The sequence below is a fragment of the Psammomys obesus genome, unplaced genomic scaffold (assembly GCF_907164565.1).
Source record: "Psammomys obesus unplaced genomic scaffold, mPsaObe1.curated_primary_1811, whole genome shotgun sequence".
Lineage (NCBI taxonomy): Eukaryota > Metazoa > Chordata > Mammalia > Rodentia > Muridae > Psammomys > Psammomys obesus.
In genome coordinates this window covers 895,910-912,817 of record NW_026594152.1, presented here as the reverse complement: position 1 = coordinate 912,817, position 16,908 = coordinate 895,910, and positions in this window count along the sequence as shown.

The following is a 16,908-nucleotide window of genomic DNA, read 5'->3' as shown; positions in this document are numbered from 1 at the left end:
AACATCTTTAGCTATCAGGAAAGTGCAAACCCAACTCCCTCATGTACTTCAGGTCATGTCTATGTCACTTGTTATATCTGATGGAATGGAAGCATTTATAAATAGTGTATAAATGACTGCACAGGCAGCCAGGGAAGCTGGATTTACTATATATTAGGGGCAGTGCAAGCTTTGCTCTCACCCATGCCTGAACATGTCTTTAGAGCATTAATGGGGCCTAATGATCAAGGAAAACCATGTGTACATAGGCTGTGTGACATGGTGATGACAGGCATCTGTGCTGAGAAAGCGTCAGCACAACTGAGTGAATGAACTCATCCATCCATCACAGAGTTAGTTACTCTTCCTTGTTGCCATGTCACAGTGATTGACAAGAAGTAGCTTAAGGGAGAAAGGGTTTGTTTTGGCTCACAGTTTGAAGAAACAGCCTGTCATGGAGAGGAAGACATGGGCAAGAGCGTGAGGCAGCTGGTGAATCCGTGTCCGTCGTCCACAAGCAGTGTGAGGTGAGTGCTGACATTTGCCACCCCACCACCTGCCGCCTCATTTTCAGTGTGGGACCTCAGCCCGTGGAGTGGGGCCTCACATGGTCAGGGTGGGCCTTTCTTCCTCAGTTGAGCCTCTCTAGACACCCCTATAGACACATCCATTATTCCTCATTAATGCCCACACACGCAAATGCCATTGAGCACACATCAGTGTCTTGCAAATTAACACCAAAACCATGCAGCCAGGGAAGCTGGGTCCACTCCATATTCGGGGTAAAGGAAATTACTATGGAGTAAGGTTATTGTAAGGTCTTGGCTCAGTTGCTTGGGGAATTGCTTTGAACACTCAAGGTACTTGGTTGTTGAGAAGAGAAAATGGGGTTCCAGGCAGGACAAGGTCTGTTCAAGAGTAAGTGCAACATTAGAGGTACAAGAACTGGGAGGACAATGGCATTCGAGGGCTCTCTGAGCACCAACCCTGTACTAACCAAGCACAGGGTTGCTCTTGGTGCTGGGCTGAGCCCCATTCTCAGGGATGCAAGAACAGAGGTTCCCTGAGCCCTGGTCTGAACATCATTCATTCTCATTTCTTCAGCTCCCTTAGCAGGAACGAGGTGGCTGCTTCTCCATTTGGTATTGTATTCTTGTTATTTTTTTTTTAACTTTTCAGCAAAAGTAAGAACTTCCCTGCATTAACTATGCTCTGTCTCCATTATTTATGTGAGGTTCCTGACTGGACCCTCCTGGTATAAAGGTCCTGAGAACCAAACATGGTAGAGCTTACAGCTAAGCTGGTGACCAAACCATTTGTGGGGACAGAGAATACTGAATGGGCTGAACAAGCTTTATGCAATGCTAAATCAAAGTGTGAGGTCAGGGGTGTTTAGTAATTCTTTCACGAAGTTTACAAGAGAATAAAAGACAGGCACCATGGGGCACACCTTTCATTTTAGCACTCAGGAATGTAGAGTCAGTCAGATCTCTGTTAGTTTGAGGCCAGCAAGGTGTTAAAAGCAAGTCCAGAGCAGCCCAGGCTACACTGTGAAACTTTTTCTTGTAAAACCAAAAGGGAGATAGATTAATTGAGAGGGATAGAGAGAGGAGCTAGAGATAGAAAGAGAGAGAGAGACAGAGAGAGAGAGAGAGAGAGAGAGAGAGAGAGAGAGAATGAGCTAGTCTGAGAAGGGATCTATTTTCCAGTCCTACAGCTCTACCATGGCGCCTGCTGCCTCTCGTCATCCTGTGAAGTTTCAGTCTGAGGACAGCTAACACCAGCATCAGGGACCAAAGAAGCAATGGTAAAATGAGTCTCAGCTTAATTGTTCATGGAGCTGGAAAAGTAAAGGCTTGGTAAGGAGTAGAGGATATTAGCTCATTTCCATGGGTGATGGCCAGGATCTGAAGGCACCCCAAGACTTCAATGGGAAGGTTCAGGGCTCCGCCGGACTACTGATATCTGTTTGTCAATAACAATTTCATGGAGAAGTTGTTAGTAGTGAAATGGCCTCTGGGGTTAGTTTGTTCAGCAACGACAGAAGTGAGGAAGAAGAGTTGTTATGAAATTGGGGACTGTGAGGAACAGCTGAAACCTGGACCTTGTCCTTACCACCTCTCACTGGTGACAAGGACAGCCAGCACATGATGGCTACCTCTTCTGATGTTTGCTGTCCCCAGAGATCATTCACATTTAAAATGGTGGCTGCAAACTGACACTCAAGTCCATAGAGGAGCTGAGGAGAAGAACTTCATTCTAGCCAGGGCCTCTTACTTGCCTGGGTATTCTTCAAAATATCACAAAGCAGAATGTTTTACAGGGACAGGTGGCCCTCACATTCCTTTTTATGGAGAATGTATTTATTGGATTCTTTTCTTCCTGAGAGATCTTCACTGTCTACCATGCCTGAGTATGGAAGGAGGTTGGCTTTCATGGTGAGAGCTGATGTACTCAATGCCTAGTAATAAATACCTACTCTACAAACTTATGCTCAATTTTGGAAAGTATTGTAAAACTTATTCTTTGAAAATTTAATGAATATGTTGCCTCGATCTTATATACTAGTCCCTTCACCATCTCTCAGCTTGTTTATACTCTTTCAAAAGGACAGATGTCATGTAGCTGAGGTTGGCCTTGCTCTCATCTCCTTATGTTCCTTAAGGTGACCTTGAACTTCTGAACCTCCTGCTTCTGCAGGCATGAGCTATCATGGCTTGTTTTATGAAGGTCTGATTTGGGGTTAACCCAGGGCCTTGACTGTTCTGAATAACTAAGCCATATCCTTAGAGCTCCTAGTAATTTAATTTTTATTTTACAAAAGATTTGTTTTCATTTGTAATTACGAATTCGTGTGTGTGTGTGTGTGTGTGTGTGTGTGTAGGTGTACTTGGAAGCCTGACGATTCTCTGGGTTTGGGATCATTCTTATGCCTCCAGCCTCCACATGAGTACTGCTAACCCCCATCAGTTCCCTTCTAATAGCGGTATGTATTTTTTTTTAATACAGGGTTTCTCTGTGTAGCCTGGATATTCTGTACTTGCTCTGTAGAGCAGGCTGACCTTGAACTCACAGTGATCTGTCTGCCTCTACCTCCCTCATAATAGTATGTATTCTTTACTGCTGAGGCACATCTCCAGTTCTGATGTGATATTTGAAGATTCTATCTTCTTTTTTTTTCTCTTTACCCTCCTCCTTCTCCTCCTTCTCTTATTCTCCTTCTTGCTATTCAACATTGGAAGATTCCTTTCATTGTCCCCCCTCCCCATCTCCCTTTCCTCCTTTTCCTCCACCTCTTCCTCCTAGTCTTACTTTTCCATCTTGTCCTCTTCCTTCTTCTTTGCTATGCTAATCCCAGGGCTCCAAGATTCTACTTTTCTTAGGTTTCATTAAGTATTTGGAGCAGATGACCAATGGTGGCCCAAATGCCCATCAATTTATACTGTACTATAGGTGTAGAAATGACACAGAAATCAATCAAATGGATTCAGTAAGAAAAAGATTTCAGTTTCCTTGTAGGGCACAGCAGTTGCATTGTTACTGACATATTCTTGGGGTCAGACACTGAGGCTCTGAAACCCTTGGATCACGGAGCTCCCTTTCAACCCTCCGCTCCCAAGTACACGGTGGCACCTGGAAAGCCACACTCCCCTCCTGGGCCTACTCAATGCACATCCGTGTACTACTGCACCTTTAAACACCATCCCAGAGTAGGTGTTAGTGTGGTGGGTTCTCTCAGGTACAAGGACAAGGGACCTGGTGAAGAGACAGAGGAAGAGGCTGTGTGAACACCTCCAGGCACATCTCAGATATCATGGCCTGTTCATGGACAGGTAAAAAGGCCACTTACATCCTGATTAGGAACCAAAGAAAAAAAAATTGAAATGACAAGGTGGAATCATTTTCTGCTATGGATTTAACAGGACTATTATTTTATCAACAATCCCAGAAGTTTAAGAAGATTTTTTTTGTCCATATGTGTATGTATGTGAGTGTGGCTTTGTGCACATGAGGGCAGTGCCCGATGAGGCCAGTGAGGGCTTTGATCCACTGGAGCTGGAGTTCCTGAAGGTTATGATTTGGCTGACTTGAGTCTGGTTAACCAAACCTGAGTCCTCTGCAAGATCAGCACATGCTCTTAACCCCCAAGCTGTCTCCCCAGTCCCAACAGAGTCACTTGTATAGGGAGAGAGCAGTACTCTTAGTATAAACAGCAGGCTGCTGTGTCCTTTTGGTAGGGTGCTGGCCAATACCCAAATCACAAAAATGTGCTTGGCTAGTGTCCTTACAAGGAGAAGGCAATTTGGACAGAAATACAAGAAAATGTAGTAGGATGATGGAGGCAGAGGTTGAAGCTGTGTCTTTGTAAGCATGCCAAGGGCCAGCAGCAGCAAGGGACCAGCAGAGAGGACAGAGCACACATACCTCTGGGTCTCTGGAGGAGCCAGCATTGTCACCATTTTGATTTTGAACTTGTAGCATCCAGGATAGTGAAGTAAAATTCTGTTTTTACTGCTCCATTGTGGTGTTGAATGGCAGCCCTAGGGATCAGATAGATCATCATTTCAAGTTATTACAAGGCCATGCATGCTGCATCTGTGATGGTTACATTCCCTGTCAGCTTGCCTGGATTGGGAAGTGTCTCTGAGACTAGTGGAGCACATCTCTGAGTGTGTCTGTTGAGAGCATGCACAGAGAGGATTATGGGAGGTGGATTTGCCCTGAATATAGGTAGCATCATCCCATAGGCCAGGGACCAAAGAGATATGTCAGCTATATTGGTGTTTTCTTTCTCTCTGCTTCCTGGTCACCATCATGCGATCAGCTATGCTATTGTTCCTTGCCATGATGCTCCATCTTGCCATGACTCAGAAGCAATGATTGAAACTTCTGAAGTTTTGAGCCAAAAGAAGCGTCTTCTCCCTTTAACCTGCTTCTCTCCAATATTTTGTTACAGGGATGTGAAGTCTAGATAACATAGCATCTTTGGTTGCTCATGATGATCGTGCTGTGGGAACAGACATTATCTTCTTTCTTCCTTCTGAGTAAGCAGTTGTATAAGCCGTTTGGGGAACAAACTCTCTCTGCATTCTCCTGCAAGCTTTTGAACACCAAGAACACCTTTGAAGAGAACACAAGCTATGTGATGCCTATGACAACCCAGGGACCTTCATCTCCAACTAAGACAAAGAAATGGCCAGAAACGAGTATTTCTGTTGCATTATAAAAATCTTTAATAAATATTGGCGTATGAGTCTTAGACTGCTAATGTGTGATATTAGCCCCTTGCAAGCTCTCAAAAGCCCAGTGTTAAGGAGGAGGTTTTTGCCAGAAAAATGACTAACAGACTCATCCTCAAAAAACAAATGAACAGACAACAACAAAAATAAGAGTAAACATCTCAGGATATAAAGTACTGTAGGTAGTGATAGTCTTCCTGGTTGGGGCACGTCATTTTCTCACCTCCAAACAGTTATAAAAGATGGTGCTGGACTCTGGTTCAGCTCAAACCAGCTCCAGGGATCCCCTCACCAGGGGAGCATCCCCAGAGTACAGTTGCCCTTTCCCTAGTAAACTCTGCAATCTTAGGGGTGCTTAAACCCCTTATATATTCTGGCATCCAATAAATATATCTATAGCAGACTGACTTCAGGGTAAATTGGGCTGCCAAAAAGGGCACACCCCTCTGATGGACACCCCTCCTGGGCACAGCATCCATGTGGTGCACAGGCATACATTCCGTACTACAGCCATAAACATAAAAACAAAAGGGGTTTTTAGAAATTTAAAAGAACCATGTGCTTAACTGATTCAAAGTCTATGGGAAGTGAAATTAAGAACAACCTGAATTTTTGTAAAATAAAGATCATTTGACAGCTTAAACTTTCAAAATGTCAGAAGGTGGCCTGTTGGTATAATGTTCTTGTGGAATGTATACACTTTACCCTTGTTCATGCAAGTGCTGATTTCTCTACTTCACTATCTGGTTTCAATCCAGACATTGCATTGTGATGCTTATTCTAACCATCACCTGTCTCAAGTTTGAGTAAACACGCCACCATTTGTTCTCTATATTGTCAATTAAACATTCAGCCAGTACTGTGCAATGGAGAGAATAGGATGGGACATCCTGGTCTGGAGGGGAAGAGAAGGAAGCAAGGAATAGTAGCAGAGGTTGGCAGGAGAGGACTTAGAACCACATGGAAAGATGAACTGGACCTAAGATATGACTAAAAGCAAGTATAATGGGTAGGAAACTATGCAGGTTTGGAGGTTTAGGATGGAATAACTATTGCCCAGCATTGTGCTCTAGGTTAACTGAATACCTCCTAGTCTCTGTGTGGTGATTTGGCTATACTGCTGGTTTAGGAATAACCACTGCTTAACAAAAAGATAATAAATGTTAATAACCACAACAAATGGTGCCCAACTAATCTAAGTGTCCACACCCTTTAATTCATATTTTAACATAATTTGGTGGTGGGGGGAATGAGCTCCCAGTGATACAACCCAAACTTAAAACCTAAAAACTCCCAGGTCAATTACTGTTTAAGAGAGACTTTTAAACAGGCCCAGGAGCAAAAGGCAGCCTGCTATGGGCAGACCTGAGACTTAACATAACTGCCTGCTGCTACAGTCTAAGAGGATAGGAGAGGCGATAAAAGAGACTTCTTGAAGCTTGGCTGATAATCTCTTCCAAGGTTTTAAGACAGAATTAAAGGAAAGTTTAGAAATTTTGACTATGGTTACATTCATAGTCCTCAATTTAGTTTTAATCATTGGATTAACCTTTTGTGTCTTCTCAAAGGTAGAGGCTTTAGAAAAGATACTGCAACTTGACTTTGATAGGAGAAGCTACCTCTAAAAACCGTGGGAAATGTCTTAATTGTGATGCGCAAGATTGCTACAAAGGGAGTTACACGGTAAACCAAAATAATTCAAAAAGGGAGCCTGTGCTTCCTAGAATATGCAGAAGATGTGACATTGGCTTAGTGAATGTAGAGCAGTCACAGACAAATGGGATAATCCCTTATCAAAAAACAGGACAGGGATACTCCTTCACAAGAAAATTAAACACCAATGCTCTGGGAATAAACACTTAAAAATTAGACAGCGAGGCCAGAGCAAGTTCTATAGATAAATCAAAAAAACAGGAAGGGAACAAAAGCCAAATATATTGGCAAATCTCTACAAATGATCAAAGGCCAAAGTTAAAGATAATTTTAAACTGATAAGAACAGATACTACACTTGATCTTAGCCAAAAGGGAAATGGTGGGAACTGGAAAAGATCATCCTGAGTGAGGTATCCCAGAAGCAGAAAGACACACAAGGTATATACTCACTCATAAGTGAATATTAGACATATAATATAGGATAAACATACTAAAATCTGTACATCTAAGGAAGCTAATCAGGAAGGAAGACTCTGGCTAAGATGCTCAATCTCCATTCATAAAGGCAACAGGATGGACATCAAAAGAGGGAGAAAACAGGGAACAGGACAGGAGCCTAGCACAGAGGGCCTCTGAAAGGCTCTACCCTGCAGGGTATTGAGGCAGATGCCGAGACTCATAGCCAAACTTTGGGCAGAGTGCAGGAAATCTTATGAAAGAAGTGGGAGACAGTAAGACCTGGAGAGGACAGGAGCTCCACAAGGACAGCAACAGATCCAAAAAGTCTTGGCCCAGGGATCTTTTCTGAAACTGATACTCCAGTCAAGGACCACTCATGGAGATGGCCTGGAACCCCTGCACGGAGGTAGCCTATGGCAGTTCAGTGTCCAAGTGGCCTCCATAGTAATGGGGACAGGGACTGTCTCTGACATGAACTGATTGGCCTGCTCTTTGATCACCTCCCCCTAAGTGGGGAGCAGCCTTTCCAGGCCACAGAAGAAGACAATGCAGCCACTCCTGGTGAGACCTGATAGACTAGGATCAGAGGGAAGGGGAGAAGGACTTCCCTTATCAGTGGACTGGGAGAGGGACACTGTTACAGAAGAAGGAGGGTGGAATTAGGAGGGGAGGAAGGAGGGAGGTACAGGGGAATACAAAGTGAATAAACTTTAATTAATACAAATAAAATAATTTAAAAATATAATTTTAAATAATATTGAAATTGAAGGCATGGTAGATACTGGGGCTGATGTCACAATTATCACTTCTAAATTCTGTCCCCCAAATTGGTCTCTTCAAGAGGTGGATATCCAATTTCAAGGAGTTGGAACTTTAGCTAAAGTAAAACAAAATGTCAGATGGCTTAAATGAAGAGGACCAAAAGGTCAAATAGGAAAATTAAGGCCATACGTGGCTGAGATAGCCACTTATGGGGAGGAGATCTATTACAACAATGGAAAACCCAGATTAACATCCCCCCAGTTTCAGAGGCAAACCAAAAAACAGGTAATGCTCCAGATAAGGAAGTTAAAATTATTAAAAAATGCCATCAAAAACAGTCACAGGCTGTCCAGGCTGTCCATAAACAAAATAGAGCAGAGGCTGTCTTTTCAACATCATGTTGGGAAGTCCCTGCTAATAAAACCGCCACAGCCTTACCACTATGGTGGCTGGCTGACCAACCTATTTGGATTGAACAATGGTCTATGAGTACGAAAAAAAAAAGCTAGTCCTGGAACAGCTGGAGGCTCAACATATAGAGGAGTCCAACAGCTCTTGGGATTCTTCTGTATTTGTCATCAAAAAGAAATCTGGCAAATGGAGGATGTTAACAGCTCTCAGAGAGCAATTAACAAAATATAATCATTACAATCCGGAATCCCATTGCCTTCCTTGTTACCTAAGGAATGGCCTGTTATAGTGATTGATTTAAAGGTTGCTTTTTAATAATTCCTTTACATGAACTTGATAGGGAAGGTTTGCTTCCTTAGCATCTACTTTGACTAGAAGCTGTCCAATAAAGGGATATCACTGGGGGGTCTTACCACAGGGGATGTTCAACAGTCCCACTTTGCACCATTATTTTATACAACAGTTGTTGGAGACAATTTGTAAGCAATCTCCTCAGCCTATAATTTACCACTATATGGATGATATCTTATTGGCTGATTCAGATACGAAAACAGATTTTTTTTTTGATAAAATAAATAGAACTTTGCCTTCTTGGGGATTACAGATTGCTCCTGAAAAAAATACAAAAAGGAAATTCTATTAATTACCTAGGATACCAAATAGGTCTATAGAAAATTTGACCACAAAAAGTACAAATTAGAAGAAACCAATTAAGAACTCTTAATGATTTTCAAAATTGTGGGAGATATTAACTGGCTACGGCCTACCATTGGTTTAGCTACTCAAGAGCTAAGTAACTTATTTCAAACCTTACAGGGTGATAAGGACTTAAATAGTCCAAGAACGCTATCAGCTGAAGCTGGAAAGGAATTGGCTCTGGTAGAAAGGAAATTACAAGATGCATATATAGACTGTATTGATCCAAAGATGGCCTGTATTTTGGTTATCTTGCCCTCTATTCCTTCTCCCACAGGAATTCTTATGCAGAGGGAGGACTGTGTCTTAGGATGGATATTTTTGGCGCACAAAATAAAAAATTAAAAACCTATATATAAAAGTTTTCTAAATTGATCCTAAAAGAAAAAAAAATGAGACTTTGTCAATTAGCTGGAATAGATCCAGCTGAAATTATGGTGCCCTTTACCAATGCTGAGATTACATCATTATGGGCAGATAATGAATATTGGCAAAGAGCTTGCTGTGATTTTTTAGGAAAAATCAACAACAGATACCCAAAAAGCAAATAACTTCAGTTTATAAAAAGAACCAATTGGATTCTCCCTCATATAATGAAAGGAATTCCAATTTCTGTAACTCCCACATTTTATACGATGCCAATAAATCAAAAAGGTCAGGTTATAAGTCAGAAAATGTGAGTGAAGTGGTGGAGAGTCCTTATGATTCAGTTCAAAAATCAGAATTATATGCAATTCTCTGGCGCTATCAGATTTTCAAGAATCTCGTAATATAGTCACTGACTCTCAATATGCAGAAAGAGTTGTTCTGCATATTGAAACTGCTGATCTAATTCAGGATAATTTGGACTTAACTTCACTGTTTCTTCAATTACAACAAGTAATCAGACATAGAAATAATCCATTGTATATAACACATACCAGATCTCTACCAGGACCTCCAGCACAAGACAATGATGAAATTGATCAGCAATTGATAGGAAGTGTGTTAGGGGCCTCAGAATTATAAAAAAAACACCATGTTAACAGCAAAGGTTTTAAAAAGAGAGTTTTCTATCACTTGGTAACAAGCCAAAGAAATTGTGAGAAAATGCCCCACTTGTTCTTTATATAACCAAACTCCATTACCTTCAGGAAGTAACCAAAGAAATGAAATTTGGCAAATGGACGTGTTTTATTTTACACAGTTTGGTAACTTGAAATATGTGTGCCATACTATAGACACATATTCAAGGTTTCAATGGGTAACAGCCTTAAGTTCTGAAAAGGCTGATTCAGTTATTATGCATTTATTAGAAGTGATGGCAGTTATGGGCATTCCTAAACAAATTAAGACTGATAATGCTACGGCATATGTCTCTAAATAAATGGAAAGATTTTTTTTTTTACATATTATAAGATAAAACATGTAACAGGCATACCACAAAATCCTACTGGCCAAGCAGTCATTGAAAGATCCAATTGTACTTTAAGGGACATGCTTAACAAACAGAGAGGGGTATCAAAGACCCCCAGAGATAGATTACATAATGCTTCATTGACTTTAAATTTCTTAAATGTTAATGAACAACAAACAACAGCTGCAGAGAGACACTGGGTTATAGAAAAAAACTTCAGAATTATTTCAGCCTATATATTTTACAATGGAGAGCGTTACGCTGGGGAAGAGGTTTTACATATGTTCATACAGGAGAAGAGAAATTATGGGTTCCATCAAAACTAATAAAAATAAGGTATGACAGAAGAAGACCACCTGAAGACCTTGGCCACACACAAGAAGAGAGAAATCAAGAAGACCAAACAGGACAGGTAACATAAGTTGATAATCCCTTCACATGGGAACAACTCTAAAACTGACTGAGACATAAAAAATGTCTCTAGCCAGAACTCCAACAATACATGGTCAATAAATCCTTGGCTATAATATCCTCAAAATGTATTATGCCATTCTTTCAGTTGGCATAGATAAAATTGGTTTACAGTTTAGTTTCATTCTGAACATCTCATACATTTATAATTTTAGAACTGTATAGTGCTTGTGGGAAATTATATGTTTGTAGAACAAAAGGACCAGATAATAGAGACACTGGATCAAAACGGACAGAAATCCTCCTTCCAGCATGCTGAGATCTCCACTGTTGGTGGGAATGTAAACTTGTACAATCACTCTGGAAAGCAATCTGGCGCTTTCTCAGACAACTAGGAATAGCGCTTCCTCAAGATCCAGCCATACCACTCCTAGGCATATATCCAAAAGAGGCTCAAGTATGCAAAAAGGACATTTGCCCAACCATGTTTGTAGCAGCTTTATTTGTAATAGCCAGAAGCTGGAAACAACCCAGATGCCCCTCAACTGAAAAATGGATGCAGAAATTGTGGTACATCTATACAATGGAATATTACTCAGCAATGAAAAATAAGGAAATCATGAAATTTGCAGGTAAATGGTGGGACCTGGAAAGGATCATCCTGAGTGAGTTGTCCCAGAAGCAAAAAGACACACACGGTATATACTCACTCATATAGACATACAAGGTAGGACAAACCCACTAAAATCTATGCATCTAAAGAAACCAAGCAAGAGAGAGGACCCTAACTAAAATGCTCAATCCCCACCTGAAAGGCAAAGAGGATGGACATCAGAAGAAGAAGAAAACAGGAAACAACCTAGAAACCTGCTACAGAGGGCCTCTGAAAGCCAGAAGACATTGACAATCTGTTCAAGAATCTTGCATGTTCCAGAATTCTGCTTGTTTCTGCCTCAACTGCTTCAATTACTGTTTCTCATTAAAGCCTGCTCCAAAAAGAGCTTTGAAGAAAGCTATTAATGTCAGTTGGTCCAGCATTTTAGACTGTTCCAAACAGGGTCTCTATTAAGTCTGAAATTTCTCAACATGCAAAGACCGAACCACAAATGTTAATGCTTGCTTAATTAACAATTTTTCCCAATTTCTTTTGGTCCCACCTAACAGGATTTCTGTGTGTCCAAAAAGTCAGCTAGAAAAAAATTCATGAGAACAATGTCCAATTTCCTTTAAAGGGGGGTTGGGTAGGTTTTTGGTTGTTTTCCGTGGCTATGAATGTTTATTGTAACTGGGAGATGGTTGTAAATTATTAATGGTCTTATTTAGAGAAAAAAACAAGGTTAAACTCAGGGATGTCTCTTTTTTCTTTTTTCTTTTCTCCATCTTTCTTTCTTAGATAAGGAGAAAAGGGGTTGAAAAGAAAGAAAAGGGAATACAGGGATATCTTATAGGAATAATAAGATAAAAGATAGATTATTGAATCTACTCAACTTAAGGTTTTATTTGTTATTCTAAAATAAGGTTATTTTTAATTCTGGTATAGGACCTTGTATATTGATGCAAAAATAAGTCTATTTTTAATACATTGGAAAATTTTAGTATATTGATTCAAATTCAAGGTTACTTCCAATACTTTTAAACTGCTATTACAAACTCTTTAGGATATTAGGTAATGCAAGTTAATTACTAGTTAATCAACTCATAGTAATGTCAGACACTAGTCTAATTAATCACAGAAACATACATCCTAGGTTTAACAGATAGATATGATTTTGTAGATGAATCGATTACATAAGAATAGGTAGTCTTCAAAAACTTCAGATACCTACAGAATATGGCATTTAAAAATGTCTTTATTATTTTGAAGATTCTTTGACAATGAGACAGGTCATCTCCTGGCAGCACCCCGCCTACCTCAAAGAAGATAATGAGCATCGAAGAACCTCCATATGGGGGATAGCTTCAAATGTGGCAAACGAGCTACCCAGGCAAAAAGAAAATGCCCTCGTTTCATGACAGACAGAATTCTGCCAAAAATGGGCATGCTTAAATTCAGGATGAGTCAACTGCCAAACTCTGCCAAGACAGGGTAAGCAAGTCCTAAATAGTTCCTGCTTCACGTATATGTCTATCAAATATTCTGAGCCAGAAGGCTGAAGATGATGCTCCAACATTATAGAGAGTTATGGGTGATTGTTCAGGCAGCAAACTGTCTCTGTCAATTTTTTATTTTTTGGAAGCCACTAACATGCACTTCCTATTTACTCCAGTAACTAATTTTATTCCTTCTCAAGTCTCTGGTGGGGTTAAAGACCAAATAGTTACAATTCCACAATTAAGCTTAAGTTGTTTAGAATTGAAAAAAAATGTTTTCATGTAAATAATACCAATAATGATAAAAGTTAATTTAGGTATAGAACTTTAAATTTGTCAAGATAAGATAGATAATCAAATACTTTCTCCTAAGTTGCTAAATACACATAGAACTGGACATTGCTCATGTAAATCTTACCTAATAGTTTTCATAACTTTTATAATTATTATTGTATTGAGAGAAAAGGAGCCTTTTATTAGGCTTAAAGGGGGAAATGTTGGTATAATATTCTTGTGGAATGTACCCTTGTTCATTCAAGTACTGATTTCTCTACTCTATCTGGTTTCAATCCAGACATTGCATTGTGATGCTTATTCTAACCATCACCTGTCTTAAGTTTGAGTAAACACGCCACCATTTGTTCTCTATATTGTCAATTAAACATTCAGCCAGTACTGTGCAATGGAGAGAATAGGATGGGACATCCTGGTCTGGAGGGGAAGAGAAGGAAGCAAGGAATAGTAGCAGAGGTCGGCAGGAGAGGACTTAGAACCACATGGAGAGATGAACTGGACCTAAGATATGACTAAAAGCAAGTATAATGGGTAAAATCTGCATGGTAGGAAACTATGCAGGTTTGGAGGTTTAGGATGGAGTAATCATTGCCCAGCATTGTGCTCTAGGTTAACTAAATGCATCCTAGTCTCTGTATGATGATTTGGATAAACAGCTGGTTTAGGAATAAACACTGCTTAACAAAAAGATAAATCAGTAATAAATATTAATAACCCACAACAGTGGCCCATCAAAACCCACTGTTCTCTTAGAATTTTCCCTTGTTTCTTGCTGAATGGTTGCTGTGCAGGAAGCAAGGACTATTTCCTGTTTCTTATCCACCCCATTCCTGAGGAATAGCGCTGCAGGCAGGGGTGGCTCATTCTTCTGGGAATCCATGCACAGAATAAAGAGGCTAAAAGCTGTGGGCTCAGCCTGCCCTTCCTGTACTCAGTGAGACTCAGTGAGTCTCCTGTGCAGAAGGTATCACTGCAATCTTTCCCCTACTTCCCTTGGCCCTGCAGGAGAATGTAGTCATTTCTTCATGGGAACCAATGTCATTTGCTTCTCAAGCTACAATCTCACTACATATCATTGGCTTACAGAATTAACACCGAAGGCATGCAGCTAGAAAGCCGGACCTACTCCATATTAGGTGCAATGGACACTAAGTTTGTGGTTCAGTTGCTTGAGGAATTTCTTAGAATGCCTAAGGCCTGGTGTTTCTGAAAAGAGGAAAGGGGTTCCAGGCAGGACAAGGTCTGTTCAAGAGTAAGTACAACATTAGAGGAACAAGAACCGGGAGGAAAATGGCATTCGAGGGCTCTCTGAGCACCAGCCCTGTACTAACCAAGCACAGGGTTGCTCTTGGTGCTGGGCTGAGCCCCTTTCTCAGGGGTGCAAGAACAGAGGTTCCCTGAGCCCTGGTCTGAACATTCATTCATTCTCATTTCTTCAGCTCCCTTAGCAGGAGCGAGGTGGCTGCTTCTGCAGTTGGTAGTGCATGCTTCTTATTTTTCAACTTTCTAGCAAAAGTAAGAACTTCCCTGCATTAACTATCCTCTGTCTCCATTATTTATGTGAGGTCTCCTTCCTGACTGGACCCTTCTGGTATAGAGGTCAAGAGAATCAAACATGGTAGAGCTTACAAGCTAAGACAGTGAGCAAACCATCTGTGGGGACAGAGAATATTGAATGTTCTGCCCATGATTTACACAAAGGTAAGTGAAAGCATGAGGTCCTAGGTCTACATGTAGCCAAGGCTGGCCTTGATCTGGTCTCCTTATGTACCTGAAAGTGACCTTGAACTTCTGAGCCTCCTGCTTCTACAGGTGTGTGCTATCATGGCTTGTTTAATAAAGGTCTGATTGGGGATTGTACTGAGGGCCTTAGATGTTCTGAAGTATTCCTCAAGCAAATGATCCATATCCTTAACCCTTCTAAGATTTTAACTTTTATTTAAAAATATTTGACTTTATTTTTAATTATGTAAAAGTATTTGTGTGTGTGTGTGTATGTGTATGTGTGTGTGTGTGTGTGTGTGTGTGTGTGTGTGTGTGTGTATGTGTTTGAGTGTAGGTGTACTTGGAAGCCTTAAGATCTCCTGGGATTTGGATGGATCTTATGCTTCCAGCCTCCTCATCATTGCTGGGAACTGAATTCCATTTCCCTCTAGCAGCAGTATTTTTGTTTTTTTAGTACATGGTTTCTCCAAACAGTTTTGGCTATTCTGGACTCTCTTTGTAGAGCAAGCTGGCCTTGAACTCACAGCGATCAGCCTGCCTCTGTCTCCCTGAGAACAGTGAGCCTCCTCTCTGGTTCTGAATTGATATTAAGATTCTTTCTTTGAAAACACTGCTAGTTAGAGTCCTGAAGATACCTGATAAAACAGGATAAGATGAATGGGGAGGAGGTTCCCCCCCCCATCAGTGGACTTGGAAAGGGGCACGGTGGAGATGAGGGAGGGAAGGTGGGATTGGGAGGGAATGAGGGAGCGGGATACAGCTGGGATACAGAGTTAATAAAATGTAACTGATAAGAAAAAAATAAAATAAAATAAATTCTTTCTTTCTTCTCCTCCTCTTCCACATCCTCTTCTTTCTCCTCCTCTTCATTCTCCTCCTCATTCTTCTTCTTTCTTATGTTATATTGGAAGATGTTTGTCATCGTCTTCCTGTTCCCTTTCCTTCTCTTTTTGGTCCTCCTCCCGCTCCTCCTTCATCTCCTCTTTTTGCTCCTTGTTCTTTTCCTTTTTCTTTGCTATGCTAAACCAAGGGCTCCAAGACTCAACTTTTTCTGAGTTTCAATCTGTTTCTTCAAGTATGCGGAGCAGATGAGCCTTGGGATTCCATTCACCCATCGACTTATATGGTTCTGTAGGTTTGGAAATTACACAGAAATCAAATGGATGCTGTAACCCAAAGATTTCAGCTCCCAAGCAGGTCAGGGTAGTTGCATTTTCTCTAACACATTTTTTAATTCAGCCACCCAGTCTCTGAAATCCCTAGGTCATGGAGCTTCCTCTCAACCCTCAACTGCTAAGTACATGGTGGTACCGGCAAAGCCACACTCCTTTCCTAGGCTCACTCTAAGCATATTCATGTACTACTGTGCCTTTAAAACACCATCCCAGAGTAGGTATTAGTATGGTGGGTTTTCTCAGTTACAGGGGACAAATGCCTTGGTGAGGGGACAGAGGAAGAGGCTGTGTGAACACCTCCAGACACACCTCAGATATCATGGCCTGTTCATGGACACATAGAAAGGCCACTTCTACCCTAATCACGAACCAAAGAAAACAAATTGAAATGACAAGCTTTGATCATAATTCCGGAAGTTTAAAAAGATTTTTTGTCCATATATGTATGTGTGTGAGTGTGGCTTTGTGCACACGAGAGTGGTGCCTGAGGAGGCCAGTGAGAGCTTTGATCCCCTGGAGCTGGAGTATCTGAAGGTTGTGATTTGGCTGACTTGAGTGTGGGGAACTGAACCTGAATCCTCTGCAAGATCAGCACATGCTCTTTTTTTTTTTAA